The sequence below is a fragment of the Mirounga angustirostris genome, unplaced genomic scaffold, assembly GCF_029215605.1.
Source record: "Mirounga angustirostris isolate CCGP_5_RB_7025 unplaced genomic scaffold, mMirAng1.0.hap1 SCAF_16, whole genome shotgun sequence".
NCBI classification, from domain to species: domain Eukaryota; kingdom Metazoa; phylum Chordata; class Mammalia; order Carnivora; family Phocidae; genus Mirounga; species Mirounga angustirostris.
The window spans coordinates 16149211-16166732 of record NW_026991724.1 but is presented as its reverse complement, the minus strand read 5'-3'; the positions used below and the strand labels follow the sequence as shown (position 1 = coordinate 16166732).

Sequence of the window (17522 nt, the reverse complement as noted above, 5' to 3'; positions counted from 1 at the left end):
ACCCTCCAGTTCCATCCACGTCGTTGCAAACAGCAAGATTTCATTCCTTTTGATGGCTGCATAATATTCCATTGTATATATATATACCACATCTTCTTTATCCATTCATCTGTCGATGGACATCTTGGCTCTTTCCATAGTTTGGCTATTGTGGACATTGCAGCTATAAACATCGGGACGCCTGTACCCCTTTGGATCCCTACATTTGTATCTCTGGGGTAAATACCCAGTAGTGCTTTTTTTTTTTTAATATTTTTTTCTTTATTTGACAGCACAAGCAGTGGGATCAGCAGGTGGAAGGAGAGGGAGAAGCAGGCTCCCCGCTGAGCGGGAAGCCTGATGAGGGGCTCAATCCCAGGACCCTGGGATCATGACCCAAGTCGAAGGCAGCTGCTTAACAGACTGAGCCACCCAGGCGCCCCTCCTTTCCTTTTTCTTGTCCCTGCCATCGTGTTTCTAGCTGTAGCAGCACCACATTCTGTCATTACTGCCCTTCAGACTATGTGAGAGGCTCTCTACATGGAGCCTTATGCTTTAGAGAGCCCCACCCTAAGACTCTGGGGACTACATTTCTGCCTATGGGGCAAGGACTCTATGTGGCCAAAGGGGTGTGATTAATTAGAGCCTGTTCCCTACTTGCCTCTGGGTGGGGAATACAGAACACTGATGTTCCATGTGCAGAGTGCTCTGAGTCTCTCCTTCCAAGGGTGAGCCACACCTCCAGTGTGCACATCTTGGTTTAAAATGTAGCTATTTAGGGACACCTAGGTGGTTCAGTCAGTTAAGCATCTGCCTTCAGCTCGGATCACAATCCTATGGTCCTGGGATTGAGCCATGTGGGGCTCCCTGCTCAGCGGGAAGCCTGCTTCTCTCTCTCTCCCTCTGCCCATCCCTGCCACTCATGCTCTGTCTCTCCTTCTCAAATAAATAAAATCTTTTAAAAAATTTTAAGGTGGCTATTTATATAAAATTTTATATATAATTGTGTGTATGGTGGTGAATGGAGCTTTGATGTGCGGGCTTGGGGGATCACCTGTATACACTTGAGGCCTCTAATGGAGCAGGATGGAGCTGCATATAGAAAGTGCTGGCTCGGAATGCCTGGGTGGCTCAGTTGGTTAAGTGTCTGCCTTGGGCTCAGGTGGTGATCCTAGGGTCCTGGGATCTAGTCCCGCATGGGACCCCTTGCTCATCAGGGAGCCTGCTTCTCCCTCTGCCTGCTGCTCCCCCTGCTTGTGCATTCTCTCTCTCTCTCTCTCTCTCACACACACACACATACAAATAAATAAAATCTGAACGAAGGAAGGAAAGGAGGGAGGGAAGAAAGGGAGGGAGGGGAGGGCAGCCTGTCTCAGGGGTGCTTGGGTGGCTCAGTTGGTTTCAACTCAGGTCATGATATCAGGGTCATGAAATCCAGCCCTGCAACGGGCTCCACACTGAGGGTGGAGCCGGCTTAGGATTCTCTCTCTCCCTGTCTCTCTGTGCCCACCGCCCCCATGCAGTGCACTTGCTCACTCTCAAAAGAAAGAAAGAGAAGAAGAAAAGGCTCATGGGCCAAGGATCTGAGGCTAGAGATGACTCTCTGCAGGTGCTGCCTGCTACATCTGGCCAGAAATTTTGAGAGGTTGAGAAGTTTAGTGCTTCTCAAACTGTGGTGAAAATCCATTTTTCTTTTCTTTTTTAAATTTCAAATTTATTGCAGACTAATACTTTTGTTAAATAAAATAAATATAAATTGCAAGAAAAAATTTTAAAAAGTATACAAATAGTATAACATTATTGTCAAATTGCTGTGAAAAAATTTTTTTTTTAAGATTTTATTTATTTATTTGACAGAGAGAGACACAGCGAGAGAGGGAACACAAGCAGGGGGAGTGGGAGAGGGAGAACCAGGCTCCCCGCGGAGCAGGGAGCCCGATGTGGGGCTTGGTCCCAGCACTCTGGGATCACGACCTGAGCCAAAGCCAGACGCTTAACAACTGAGCCACCCAGGCGCCCCTGCTGTGAAATTTTTAAAATACTTAATTTCAATTTCTGTTTTACTTGGCATGGAGCAATAATAAATGATTTGTAGACTTGCTTTGCAGGTCATATTTGGACTAACATTCACCTAAATTCACATCTGGTCTTTAGAACATTATGAATATATATTTGTTAAAATGTGATAATAGCACACAGTTTAACAGTTTAAATGTAGACAAGATGTGGGCCTCCATCTATACTTGCAATGCTAGTCCTATATGTGGGAGGACTGAAACTACTTCTAACATCAATCTTCCTACACTCAACTGTGGGTTGTTTAAACATGCACTGGGTCTAAGTATTAACTAATCTCCCCAGAGCTTCAGACTCCTCTCTTGTCTCCTCCTTCCTAGGGGCATAAGTTGCTTTCTGATATTATTAGTATCTAGGTTACCTTGGAGTGCCCAGGTGGCACAGTTGGTTAAAAGTCTGACTCTTGGTTTTGCCTCAGGTCATGATCTCATGGTTATAAGATTGAGCTGAGCCCTGAATCATGCTCTGCACTCAGCATGGATTCTGCTGGAGATTCTCTCTCCCTCTCCCTCTGCCCCTCCCGCTCATGTGTGTGTGCTCTCTCTCTCAGATAAATAAATCTTAAAAAAAAAAGTAGGTTTACCTCAAGATTCCCTCCTCCCCCTTTTTCTCTTCAGCCTTCCACCACCTGTGTAACCATTTCCTGTATTAAATCCCCTCCATTTAAAATACCTTGTGTAGGGCGCCTCGGTGGCTCAGTTGTTAGGTGTCTGCCTTCGCCTGGGGTCATGATCCCAGGGTCCTGGGATTGAGCCCCGCGTGGGGCTCCCTGCTCGGCGGGAAGCCTGCTTCTCCCTCTCCCACTCCCCCTTGCTTGTGTTCCCTCTCTTGCTGTGTCTCTCTCTCTGTTAAATAGATAAATAAAATCTTTAAAAAAAAAAATACCTTGTGTAGTTTTGGTTTTCTTGACTGGACTTTGACTTATAAAATTTGGGAATCAATAAGGAAAAGACAACCCAATAGAAATCTTGACAAAAGTCTTAAATAGGCCCTTCAGAAAGAAGGAAAACCAAGAAGTGTAGGGAAAATGGTTCATCTCATTGTTATTCAGAGAAATACAATGTAAGAGCACAGTGGGATAGCATAAACACTTACCCAGCTGGCAAATATGAGCAACCTGACAATGAGTGTTGGGGTGGATGTGGAGGAATGTGAGTGCCCCTACATGCTGGTGGGTCTAGATTGACACAACCACTTCGGCAGAGAGTTGGGCTCTGACTGCTAGGGGAGTTGAAATTTGCGTACTCAGTGTTACTACAAGTCCTCAATTAAGTGTCCATCCTTGAGAAACTCCTGCATTTCTTGTACCAGGATTCATATTTAAAAATAAGCACAGTAGCATTTCTTGTTAAGAGTCAAAAACAAAAGAACAGAAGTGGAAATGACCCAAAGGTCTTTCAACAACAGATTGGGTAATTGAATTGTGGTATTCATGCAATGGAAATGTGAAGCAAATTATAGCTCTGTGCCATCATATGCATGATCTCAGAAGCATAATGTTCATTTATTCAACGAATACTTATTGAGTGTATACTTTGTGCCAGGGGGCACCTAATGGAGCTTATATTTTAGTGGGGAGAGAATATAGAGAACAATAGACATATTAAATGGAATGTCAAAATGATGAGTATTGTGGGAAATAAAAGGAAAGCAGGGAATGGGAATCAGGAATTTGTGGGAGTGGGGTAGAGTGTGTTTGCGATTTTATTCTATTTTTGTTTTTTACTTAAATTCCAGTTAACAGATAGTGTAATATTGGTTTCAGGAGTAGAGTTTAGTGATTCAGTACTTGCATATAACACCCAGTGCTCATCACAATAAGTGGCCTCCTTAATACCCATCACCCATGTAGCTCCCCCCCCCCCCACCTCCCCTCTCGCAACCCTCAGTTTGTGCTCTATAGTTGAGTCTCTTATGGTCTAAGAAAGTACTCCAGTTTCATTCTTTTTCATGTGGCTGTCCAGTTTTCCCAACACCAATGGTTGAAGAGACCGTCTTTTTTCCATTGGATATGCTTTCCTGCTTTGTCGAAGATTAGTTGACCATAGAGTTGAGGGTCCATTTCTGGGTTTTCTGTTCTGTTCCATTGATCTATGTGTCCATTTTTGTGCTGGTACCATACTGTCTTGATGACTGCAGCTTCGTAATATAGCTTGAAGTTCAGAATTGTGATGCCCCCAGCTCTGCTTTTCAAGATTGCTTTGGCTATTCGGGGTCTTTTGTGGTTCCACACAAATTTTAGGATTGTTTGTTGTAGCTCTGTGAAAAATGCTGGTGGTATTTTGATAGGGATTGCATTAAATGTGTAGATTGCTTTGGGTAGTATAGACGTTTTAACAATATTTGTTCTTCCATAGATAATATTTTTTTTTAAAGATTTTTTTTTTTTTTTTTTTGCGAGAGAGAGAATGAGAGGCAGAGAGCATGAGAGGGAGGAGGGTCAGAGGGAGAAGCAGACTCCCTGCTGAGCAGGGAGTCCGATGCGGGACTCGATCCCAGGACTCCAGGATCATGACCTGAGCCGAAGGCAGTCGCTTAACCAACTGAGCCACCCAGGCGCTATATTTGTTCTTCCAATCCATGGGCATGGAATGGTTTTCCATTTCTTTGTGTCATTTTCAATTTCTTCCATCAGTGTTCTATAGTTTTCATAATACAGAGCTGTTACATCTTTGGTTAGGTTTATTCCTAGGTATCTTATGGTTTTTGGTGCAATTGTAAATGGGAACGATTCCTTGATTTCTCTTTCCGCTGCATCATTATTGGTGCATAGAAATGCAACAGATTTCTGTATGTTGATTTTGTATCCTGTGACTTTGCTGAATTTGTGTTTCAGTTCTAGCAATTTTTTGGTGGAGTCTTTTGGGTTTTCTATATAGAGTGTCCTGTCATCTGCGAATAGTGAAAGTTTGACTTCTTCCTTGCTGATTTGCATGCCTTTTATTTCTTTTTGTTGTCTGGTTGCTGAAGCCAGGACTTCCAGTACTATGTTAAATAGCAATGGTGAATAGGGAGATCAGATAGGCTTCTTTAAGAATGTGACATTGTGGAGAAGACTTGAAGGTGATAAGGTATGAGTCATCGTGGCAACCACTCAGGCAGAAGGAACAGGCAGTGCAAAGGCACAGGTAGGGACATTCTGGGCAAGGAGGTAGTATGGCTAGAGGGGAGTGGGATTAGGTCAGGAAGGTAGCTTGGCTTAGATCATGGAGAATCTTACAGGCATTATTGCTTTTACTGAATGAATGAAGCCACCATTTCAGGGTTTTGAGCAGTGCCAGTGCTTAACTTATAGTTTAATAAAATGTTTTGGCTGCCACATTTGAATGGACTTGGAGAATGGACGCCATAGTGAGCAAAAGAAGTGCACCACTGAGAGAATGCATACAGTATGTGTTTATTTATATAAATACCTAAAGTAACCAAACTAAATAATATCTTGTTTGGGTAGAAATACACAAGTGGTAAAACTATAAAGAAAACAAGGGGAAAAGCAAATCAAGAGTTAGGAAGGAGGTTACTTGCAGGGAAGAGCAGGTGATATGATGTGTGGGGGGCACACAGGGGCTCTGAGTGGCCATGTTCTGTTTCTTTACCTGAGTGGGATTTTTACTGGCTGTCACTTAATTAATGCTTTTACTTTTAAGCATATGTTCTAGACATATATTTCATACACCATAATAAAAATGAAAAGAGAAAAGGAAAAACCTTTCTCTTAGTAATAGCCTCAACTGTTTCACTGTTTTACACAAGTTGTTTTTCTAGATTAAGAAAAAACGATGGACTCTGAAAAACAAACTGAGGGTTCTAGAGGGGAGGGGGATGGGAGGATGGGTTAGCCTGGTGATGGGTATTAAAGAGGGCACGTTCTGCATGGAACACTGGGTGTTATACGCAAACAATGAATCATGGAACACTACATCAGAAACTAAGGATGTAATGTATGGTGATTAACATAATAAAAAAAACTTTAGCAAACTAGGGATAGAAATAAACTTCCTTGTAACAAAGAAAAGAAAAAAGAAAAAAATTCAAGCTGTGCTTAAGTATCTGAGAAATTAAAGAGAAAGAAAATTATTGTATTTGGGTGTGAGTTGTCCCTGATAGGTGTACCTCAACTTTTGGCTCTTAAAATTATACAATAAAATGGAGAATTGGAAGTCCTCCAGTATATTATTAGGCCCCAAAAATCTCCAATTTAGATAAACATGCTTATCAGTCAGGAAGTATTTTTCAACATCTGCTACATGTACAAGGACGTTTGGGAGTCCAGTGGAATATTTAATCTAGTTAACAAGAGATCAATATACCAAACAATTAATTACCTAAGACGTCGTATTAATTGCTAAGTTGTGTGGCACTAGGTAAAAAGTGCTGACAGTAACATCTGTGAATTCCAGATGTAGTGCACAGATAAAGTCCACATCTTTATTTTAGAATCAGTAGTAACCTGAGTATAGAATTTTGTAGTCAGTTTTTATTACCACATTAACAGAATATATTATGCAGTTTGTTGTGCATTTAAATGAATACCTAGTATCTTTTTTTTCTTTTTCTTTAAGTAGGCCCAATGGCCAGTACAGAGCCCAGAATGCGGCTTGAACTCACAACCCTGAGATCAAGACCTGAGCCAAGATCAAGAGTCGGATGCTTAACTGACTGAGCCATGGAGGCGCCACTGAATACCAGGTATCTTTGATATTTAATAATTCCACAAACACTTAAGCCAACACATTCAGCTTTCCCTTTATGATTCTTCATCTGCCCAGAATATTCCCTTACCATATTATATAGGTACAAAACAGCCTTTGAAAAGTGGACCATTCTTTCGGCTTTGGCATTTCACATAGTCTTTGGTGTGAATGAGATTAAGTATTTTAGCTTGAAACACTCCCTGCTGGGCTGTACACAGTATAAGTAACAGGAAATAACGAATACTACAACTTCAGGAGTTTTAAATTTCTTGTTAATTATTTCAATAAGAACGTAAAAACTGGGGCGCCTGGGTGGCTCAGTTGGTTAAGCGACTGCCTTCAGCTCAGGTCATGATCCCAGGGTCCTGGGATCGAGTCCCGCATCGGGCTCCCTGCTCTACAGGGAGCCTGCTTCTCCCTCTCCCACTCCCCCTGCTTGTGTTCCCTCTCTCGCTGTGTCTCTCTCTGTCAAATAAATAAATAAAATCTTAAAAAAAAAAAAAAAAAAAGAACGTAAAAACTGGTAATTGGTAATTTTCTTCATTAAGCAAATTAAAGGAAGTATTTAAAGTCACTTTTGGGGAAACTGTTTAGTAGTGCTTTGCTAGGTTTTGAGATTTTTGTGAAATACGTTAACATAACATACTCTCTTTAAAATACAGTAATAAATTAATATATTTGCTGATTCATGCACATATATCATTTAGTGTTGATAATTTTCGTTTGGAGCTCTGGAAAGGAAAATTGTTTTAAACTTTCATAGCCAAATGCACTCTCATTTTAGATGTCTACAGCCGGCAAGATCTAAGAACAAAATCGGCTGAGTTTACTGCCTGATACCAGTTCCACTTTACATAAATACATACAGAGAAACAAAAAGTTTTGTCTTTGTGCTATGCTTTGATGTATGGCTATAGCCCAAAATAAATGGTGTATTTCAGTGAACTATTGAAAAGTCTGACTTTATTATAATTGTGACTCAGTTCTCTGTTATGTATGGAGTTTTGAAATATTTTATCCTTGGAACCATTTGCATATGCTTGCAAACAGGTTAGTAGTCCCATAGGCTTTTTTTTGCTAAATTGTAACCATTGTCCCTTCCCAATTCTGGTCACCCCATCCTCCAAAGCTGTATTAATGTTGAGAATTATCCAGGAGGTAAAGTGAAAATGAGGAAAGTATGGCCTCAGAGGTATGTGTTTATCTTTTGCTTTATTTTATTAGACATTATTTTGGCCTTAAGCAAAAAGAGGAAATTTGTTTTTGTGATTCACTTGCTTATATAAAGGAAAAAGAACCTCTTGCCTTTTTTATTTTTGAAAGAAAGACATCTTTAATAATTCTCTTTTAGGATTTCTTCAAGGTATGACATATACTCTAGATTAAAGGCATTTGTATAGTCAGCAGGAATCTAGCCTCTGTTCATATTAATGCATCTAAGAGTCGATTCTCTGCCAATACTATTCCTAGGGATGAAATTGACAACAAGTTGCAACTGCTCACGAATGTCAGAATAACTGGCCATCTGAGTGTCAGGAGTTGGTTGGAGCCATGTCTCTTTGGGGATTTTAAATATTCCAAAGGGTTTATGGAAACTTGAATCAGTCTAAATTTGACTCCCACCTCCCCCCCCCCCATTGTTCTCATTGGGAAATTTAAACTACAAATTCTTTTCTGTGTTTAAGTAGGTATTCCTTGGAGTGTACCAAAGTGAGTAGCAATTATGTTGGAAGTAGGTGTGTGGGAATATAGTTTAGGAAGACTGCAGTATGCCCCAAGGTAATGATAAATTAGATAGATTGAAATTCATTTAGAATGGAGGGTTCTATGGCACCCTTCCAAAGGTTGCCCTTCTGATTTTCAGCTCTTTGAGGTATTTGATAGGGAGGTGCTATTAAAATTTACTTACTAAATAAGCACTTTCAATTCTATTATGGTTCCTGAATGTTTGATTCATATTAATCAGGCCTGGTTAATATTTTTCCCTTGTATAGGCTGAGAATTCCTTAATGATCTCCTTGCGGGTAAGGATAGTGTCACTTTCATTATGTGTCCCTAGGGTACTCAGTAATGTTTGCAGAATGTCAGGTCAAGTGAGAATGCCCATTTGGCTTAAGGTTAACACTTGCTTTCCCATTTTAATGTAACTACTACTAAAATAATTGTCCCCTTCTTCTTCCTTGTCTCAAAAAAGAAAGTGCATTGAGGATTTGTGTTAAATTTTCACAAATAATACTACCCATGCTGTTGGCTAGGTTGTATTTAATAATCTCAACTGGGAAGAGTTTCATGCTGGAAGCAATGGAGTTCTATGCTAGGCATTTCCCTGTTTGTTTTCAGACCCATTCTGTGCTCTTACCCTTCACTTCTCTGTATTATGGGGCCAACACCTGCAGATTGTTTCTCAGGTTCTCTTATTAAGTGGTTTCCAGGTAGGTTTGTCCAATGTGAAAAGACTGGTGGGTAGGAGGAAGGAGAAGCCAGAACATGTCTTCCTGTCACCTTTTGCTTCAGGATGAGTGACTAGCAGTGGCTATGTCTCCCCCTCATTCCAGCTCCCACCTCATAGCCCCTTCCACACTGGCCCCAGTTTTTGTGGGGGTCCTGGCTCCTGAGATTTGGCAAAGCACCTTTTCCTTTTATCCCTCTTACCCAAGTGGTGATAGTGCCTCCTTTTCTCTCTTTTGTTCTTTTTTTCTTCTTTCCTTTCCCCTTTTTTTCTTTTTTTCTTTATTCTAATTGAAGTATAATGCAGATATCATAAAATTAACTCTTTTAAAGTGTACAGTTCATTTGGTTTTAGTATATTCACAAACTTGTGCAGCCATCACCACTGTCTAATTCTACAACGTTTTTATCACCCCAGGAAGAAACTCTGTACCCATTAGTGCTCACTCCCCATTTTCCTGTCATCACAGCCTCTGGCAACTACTGATCTACTCTCTGTCTCTCTGGATCTACCAATTCTGCACGCTTCACACAAATGGAATTCTACATCATATGGCCTTTTGTGACTGGCTTCTTTCACATAGCATAATGTCTTCAAGTTTCATCCATGTTGTAGCATATATCACTAGTTGATTTTTATGACGGAGTAGTCTGTTGTATGGACATACCACATTTTGTTTATTAAGAACATTTGGATGGTTTCCATTTTTTGGCTATTATATAAATAATGCTGCTATGAACATTTATGTACCCGTTTTTGTGTGAACCTATATTTTCAATTCTTGGATTGCAGTTCTCAGTTCTCTTGAGCAAAACAAGATTTACCTAACAGTAGAATGACTGGGTCATATGGTAACTCTCTGTTGAACCTTTTGAAGAACTGGACAGTGACTTCTTTCTGTTGCAACTCTTTGTCTTATCTCATTGTCTTCTTCTCTTTGGGCTTTTGGCTTTTCCAGCTCCTTTAGAACTAGTTCCCTGTGTAAAATATCCTTTATTGAAACACCTGGCATGAACTCTATTTCCTTGACTGAATCCTGACTGTGATGGTTTTCTTTATATTATACATGGAAGTTGAAGCTATATTTCTTCCTATTTCTTCTCTTTTGTGTGAAAAATAAAGAAACCACAAAGTTATTAGCATTGTCAGGGAACAGAGTGTCTGTCTGGTTAATTAGATTTTGTAACTTAAGTAATTTGATGCCATCTCTAACCTGGTGACAGTTCTTTTGAACCTGTTTTATTTCCCCAACAGTCCCCATCTCTGTGTATAAGTAGTTTATTTGGAAAGGGATTCCAAGATGGTCTAGGAGAGGAAGAGGAAAGTGAGACAGGGAAGGGAAGAAGCCAGTGCAAGGTGGATTGATAAGTAGGTGACTCTTGAGGGCAGTTGGGGTGCGGTCCTGCTAAGGACCTTTGAGAAATTGTACAGAGCACATCCTAGAGTTGTTCCACCTGAGAGGCGTGGAGGCTGGGGTATCTCTTCACTGTATTTAATTTGTCATTGAGGGCTGCTCCTCAGAGAATTAATTCCCCAAGCCCTTTAGGTGTGGTACTATGAAGAGAGAAAGCCCAGGCAGTGACCCAGGTACTTGTAGTAAGAGGAGCTGTGTGAATGTGTGTGTGTGTGTGTGTGTGTGTGTGCTCGCGCATGCCGTGTGCGCGCTCGAGCTTCCATATGATGAAGTTTTAGAATATAGGTGAGGTCCAGAGCCGACAGCCAAGAAAGAATTCTTAAGATGTCTCTGGTGCAAAAAGGTGATTTTATTAAAGCACGGGGACAGGACACGTGGGCAGAAAGAGCTGCCCTGGGTTTGTGAGGTGTGGTTGATTATATACTTGGAAGCTGGGGAGGTGAGGACAAAGGGGGTGTTCAGAAGGACTGTCATATGCTAAAGACTCTCAGGATACTAGAGGCTTGGTTATTGTCAAGCCAAGGCTGTTTTCCCCTCTAATGAGGCACTAACATGAAGACAGTTGGGAGTTTCCTGGAGGGATATTACATTCCTCCTATCACACAGACTTGTCAGTGGGCTTTAGATTTAGAAGAAATTCAGTTTAATTTACATTTCCTTCCGGAAGCTATTGCTAAGTCTTTTGTAAATAAACTGAGGGAGACTCCTGTCCTGCAAGACTGTGATCTCTATCAGTTAACCTTTCTTTTTCCTTTAGGGCAGCCCAGAGTGCCTGAGGAATGTCACACGTACCACATGGGGGTGGTGGTGTAGGGTGCCAGCTTCTGCGTTGTCCTCAGCTAGCCTTCTGCTCCCTCATCACATATGCATGTTGGCAGGGGCTGGGGGAGAGGATCTGTAAACTCCTTGAAGGTAGAGACCTTGCATTCATATGTTTAAATTTTACTTGTGAATAATAATTAGTTGATTTTATGCATTCATGAAAGAAACTGCCAAGAGAAGGAAGCTTCCTGAATCTTAGGTGGGAACTGTCACCTATGTTTACATTAGAACTCTACTTTCAGGTATTGGTTCATGTCATGTTTGGAAAGAATCACAGATCTTCAGTTTGTACCCACACCATCACCTGCATGATCAGCACACCTTGAAAGAAGCCCCACAGAAATACAAAGTGAAGGGGCGCCTGGGTGGCTCAGTCGGTTAAGCGGCTGCCTTCAGTTCCGGTCATGGTCCCGGGGTTCTGGGATTGAGCCCCACGTCCGGCTCCCTGCTCAGCAGAGAGCCTGCTTCTCCCTGTCCCTCTGCCTGCCACTCTGCCTACTTGTGCTCTCTCTCTGTCTCTGTCAAATAAATAAAAATAAAATCTTAAAAAAAAAAAAAGCAATACAAAGGGATAATTTCCTTGATGCCTTTAGCTGCCTAGAAGGGAAAATAAAACCTGGAAGGGAAATTAAAATCTTACCCCCAAAGTTTTCAGAGACACAAAGCTGAATGCTTCAGAAGTTCAAGAGCAAAGACAGGTATTAAAGAAGAAAAGATTGATTAAAAACCAGCAAGCTGTAGGAGTTTCTTAAAACAATGGACCAATAGACAGGACATGTTTAAATAAAAAAGCAGTGATAAAAATGGAAATGAGTAGTTTCCTGTGGATCTCTTAGCCTGCAGAATAAATTTAGATGCAGTCAATTCTCTTCCCTAGGATTAAAGCTGTGTTTTCATTAGGTTGAAAGCAAAGTGATAGGAAGGTGGAGTGTGTTAAGAGTTACTGAGAAATGACATGTAAATGGGTTAAAACCACTCGGCATTTGGGAAGCTTCTCTCCCATTTTTTGATTTTAGCCCAAGGCTCCCTCGGGTCAGGACTGGCCAGATCTAAACCATTTTAAAGACTTTTCGGTTATCCCTGCCTCTCCAAACAGGCCTTGGCAGTCACCGCTATATAAGTTAATTACAGAAACTTCATGATTCCTGCCTTGATCCCTACATTCTGGAGCAGGAAATGGTATTTATTCATATCTGGCATAGTTCATCTCCCCATTCGGAAAGTGACAGCAATGTATACTTTGCATGTAGCATCCTGCACCTTCTATTTAATACCTTCAACTCCTTTCCCCATAATCTCACCTCCTTTTTTCATGGGCAGTGTAAACTTCAGCCAATCTCATCACCTCTTGGAACCCAACTCTCCTCAGCTGTTGAGTGCAGATAATAGCAGTAGCTCCTTTGGAATTGTTGGGAGAGCGAAATGAGAACACTTGAGTGCTGAAAGCTTCCTGCAGTGGCTAGACCCGGTAGTGCTGAACAAGTTCTAACAGTTGGGATTACACTGAGGCTTTCATTACACTGAGGCTTTCAGCTCCATTCATCCGTTCAACAATACTGAAAGTCTCATCTGAAGAACCTGGTTTTGAACCCACCTAAAGAACCCATCTCAAGAATTTACCACCAGTATTTTGAACGTTCTGAAGAGACATTTGAAAGACTTGCTAAAAAGTCCTCTTAGGAGTTTTCTCAAATTGTGAGGCAGGGGTGAATGTATGGAGACTCGTTCTTCCATTATTTCTCTGGTATTACCAAGTAAATATGTATATTTAAAATAACAGCTGAAGTGGGATAGGTTCTGGTGCTGTGGGCAAAAGATTGTTGAGCAGAAGTGATTATTAGCATTTTGGTGAGGAACTGATTCTCAGTATGCAACTATATCAGTGAGGGGGGTTAAGTTTCTTTGGCTCTTTACAATTATGTACATATTAAATCAGGATTTTCTGTGGCCTTGAAGGGAGAATTGTCCTGTTGGTGTAGAACTTCATCTTTTTAAACCCAGTGAAGATGAGCTAAATCTCCTTTATTATAAGTAGTCATCAGAGAGTTCCTTTCTCATCACTGAGGGACCTATATTCAGGTTTTTATAAACCAATCAGTTTTGTTTTGTTTTATTGTTAAGATTTTTCATTAAATATTTTTATGGAGGGGCACCTGGGTGGCTCAGTTGGTTCAGCGACTGCCTTCTGCTCAGGTCATGATCCTGGAGTCCCAGGATCGAGTCCTGCATCAGGCTCCCTGCTCAGGGAGTCTGTTTCTCCCTCTGACCCTCCCCCCTCTCATGCTCTCTCTCTCTCTCTCATTCTCTCTCAACCAACTGAGGCACCCAGGTGCCCACATAATAAAATTTAAAATAAAAAGTAGTAAAATAGAAGAGTGGGTGGTTCACAGGTATGACAAAAATTGTGAATAGTGGTATATAACAACTGAAGTTTGGGAACATGGCCCTTACTGGGCCCAAACTCCTCAGCACAGCTTCTGTACTGAGTTGAATGATGTGCCCCACACTACCTGGAACTTCAGAATGTGAGAGAAATAGAGTCTTTGCAGGTGTAATTATTTAAGATGAAGTCATATTGAATTAGCATGGGCCCTAAATCCAATGACTGGTGTTTTTATCAGAAAGCCATGTGATAATAGAGGCAGAAACTAGAGTTGCCACTGCAAGTCAAGGAATGCTGGGATTGCCAGCAACCACCTGAAGCTAGTAGAGAGACAAAAGGGATTTTTCCCTCTGAACCTACAAAAGGAAAAAAACCTCGTTGATACTTTGATTTCTGACTGCTGCCCACTATCTACTGAATTGTGTGTAGCCTCTGCTACCTGCCTCAGAATCTTTCCTCCTCACTCTCCCTCTTCATCTGTGCACACTCAGCCATTCACTTGTCTCACACTGTTGTATTTTCTCTTCCCACAATGTGTTGTATAGTTTGTTATTCAGTGTCTGCATCTCAGTTCATCCATGAACTTCCTGGGGGTTGGCCTATTTTTATGTTCCTGTACCTTGGGATGTGATGGGCACATAATTGATTTACATTAAATATTTGTTTAATTAATGAAAATTTCTCTTTTTGCTTCTGTCTTTTAAAATCATTTTTAAAGCCTGTTTTCATTCTCTTTAGAAATGTGTGTAAAAATGAATGTTACTTTGGCTGTCAAAACAGGTCATGGTGAGTTCAAAAGTTAAGTCTTCTTGCCCTTGCTGTTAAAAACTATTTAAAATTTGTTTAATTTAGAACTTATTTTATGAAGATAAATGGCAGAATAAAAGGAATAAACGAGTAAATAACTGTCTTGAAATTCTGGAGAGTGAAAGCTTCAGTGACTTCATTGAAGGCCATTAAGAGTAAGGTCACTGTCAGCGAATCAGAGAAATATTTCCATCTAATTAATTGAGGTGAGTTCATAGTATTAAAGACCTGAAAAGCTTTTATGCCCAGATTTATTCTTCATGCCATCTGCCACAGTGTGTGGGAAATAGGTTAGGGAGAAAACTTGTGGGAAGAGGTAGAGAACTTTTTTTAATTCTGTAATCAGTTGAGGATGATAATAAGATAACTAAGTCATTGACGGACCTGGAAAAGGTTGTCCTTTAGGGAAAGAAATAGAATTACAAAGGGGGAAGGCCAAGTATTTCAAGGATTCTGTGTCTCTTGAATTCTTGTGTGTTTTTAGAACTATTTTCTGACGTGACATCATTGACCAATAGTTAGGGTAATCTGTTCTTCACAAAAGGGGAAAATACCCTGACTCCATCAGGTTCTTAAAGCATTAATCAAATCCCAATGAGGTTATGAATTTGAAAAGGCTGATTGTAGTTGTGTTTTTAAATATCAGTTCTTTGTAGGCAAAGAAAAAATATTAGCAAAGTGGCTTTTGGTAATAAATTAAAGTTGCCTGAAAGTGAGGTGTAAGTTGCAAGTTGTTCATGTCTGGTCTTTGCCAGAGAAAGCTTTTTTACAAATGTTCTTTTAAAAAAAAAAACAAACATTTTATTTATTTATTTGACAGAGAGAGACAAAGCGAGAGAGGGAGCACAGCAGGGGGAGTGGGAGAGGGAGAAGCAGGCTTCCCGCGGAGCAGGGAGCCCACTGCAGGACTTGATCCCAGGACCCTGGGATCACGACCTGAGCCCAAGGCAGATGCTTAATGACTGAGCCACCCAGGTGCCCCATACAAATGTTCTTTTTTCTGTAGGTAAGGAAGAATCACCTCTCTACCAGAGGTGTTCTTGCTGCTTTTACTGTCTAGGTCTCTTTTTGTGGCCCCTGCTCAGTGAATTTGCAGTTACCTCGCACAGAGACCCTGAAAATGAAGCTCTCTCTTCTACTTTGGGGGGTATTGCTCATCTCTAACATTCTCTGAAACTCCTAATAGAGACACTCTGATGAAAATGTGTTAAGAGAGGACAATTTGATGAGCAGCTCAGACGGTCAGAGGCTACAGATAAATACACTTGATAGCAGTTTTAGACACGGTTTCCGTTATCTATTGCCTAAACTTTAAAAAAATACATTTTTCCTTATGTGTCTGTGGGTTGACTGGGCTTCTACCTCATATGATGTCAACAACTGAGATTACTCAGTTGGTTTCATTCAGTTGGCATCTTGGCTGGGGTGGAAGTTCCAAGAAAGCTTCACTCAAATGTCTCATGCTTTGCTGCTTCTCCACATATTCTTTTCATGTGGCTGGCTTGGGCCTCCTTATGGCACAGTGATCTCAGACTAGTCAGAATTCTTACACTGCAGCTCGCTTTAAGGGGGACAGCAGCAGCCTGCCATAGTGTCACTTCTGCCTGAGTTACAACCCAAATTCAAGGAAAGGGAAGTAGACTCCCATTTCTTGATGGGGAGAGTGGCTTGTTCATACAAGGGAGGGAAATAATTGGTGGCAGCTATCTTGGGCGAATACCTGCCATAGCCTCATTATTCACTTTAAGTTAGCACTCTGAATTTTGTAAATCAGATTTTTTCATGTATCTTCAGCTCTCTTGATAAGAACTGAATCTTCCATTTGATTGAATCTTCCGTTTACTTGCCAGTTCCAACCAGTATTTTCTGGTCCTTTGGGAAATGTGGTCCTAGTTATTTTTAGTAATTGGTACTGTTGAGTTAGGCCTTACTTAAACTCAGCACTGAGTTTAGTTCTTTATGTATATGAACAACTCCTTAAAGCAGCCCTGTGAGGAAGGTATTATCTATTATCTCTGTTTTCTTGAGTCTAAAAAAATGAGGCTTTGAGCAAGTAAGAAACTCGCCCAAGTTTTCAGAGCTTATAATGTAGTAGAGCCAGCTTTGAAAACATAGAGGTTTCCCGATTTCAAAGTTGGTGCTTTTGTACTGAAATATGATAGTTCTTTTTTAGGTCCATTATGAAATTTCTCTTTAAAACTGCTGTCAAATCCATCTGCACTAGACTTTTTGACTTCCCTGAATCCCGCTCGCAGAATTTCCTTGAAATGGATGCTCCTGTTCTCGGCATTCAGACTAGGACAAAGGTCTATGAGATCATTCCATTAACAGATCCTCCCCTCAACCTTTCTGATTGATGGCTTCTCTAACAGCAGAAATATTTTTTGGGACTTTAGCAGTTCCTCCATAGCACCCCTCGAAATCTCTTTTTTCATGTTCATATACTACTCACCTGAGCGGCTTGGAAGACATTTTTACATCCCCAGGTCTTACTATTTTCTTGTCTAATATTAGCATATCTTAATTACATTTTCATTGCTGAAGTCTTAGACTGTAGCTGTCCAGACGGCAGAGAATTTTTTAGTAGGTTAAACAAATACGAGACTGGCTTTTACTATTTTGAGTGTTAGATTCTTGTCATGTTCTCTTGTGGACTCTACAGTCTGTTAAATTTCCTACTACATTCCTTTAGGCCATTAGTACTTTCTGAGCCTTTCTATATTTCACTTTGATGTTAATATTTTATCTTTCTGGTCATGTATTTACTGTTCGCCATCATTAAAAATAGTTAAATTGCTCAGTCTCAGGCATGGATTTTTATTATAACTCTTGAATTCCCTGACACCTGTTTTTGTGGTAAAAATGACAAAAATATCCAGAAATTGTTCAGATTTGGGT

The 17522-nt window shown here is 40.7% G+C and overlaps 1 protein-coding gene across 1 annotated transcript in view; it reads left to right on the top strand.

Annotated features, from left to right (window-relative positions):
• The window catches only part of ZFHX3 (zinc finger homeobox 3), a 1392145-nt gene that overhangs the window by 152715 nt on the left and 1221908 nt on the right, over positions 1–17522 (top strand). Inside the window, exon 3 of the mRNA XM_064580652.1 lies at positions 6618–6744. The gene's annotated coding sequence lies outside the window, so the exon portion shown is untranslated. The remainder of the gene's footprint in view (positions 1–6617; positions 6745–17522) is intronic.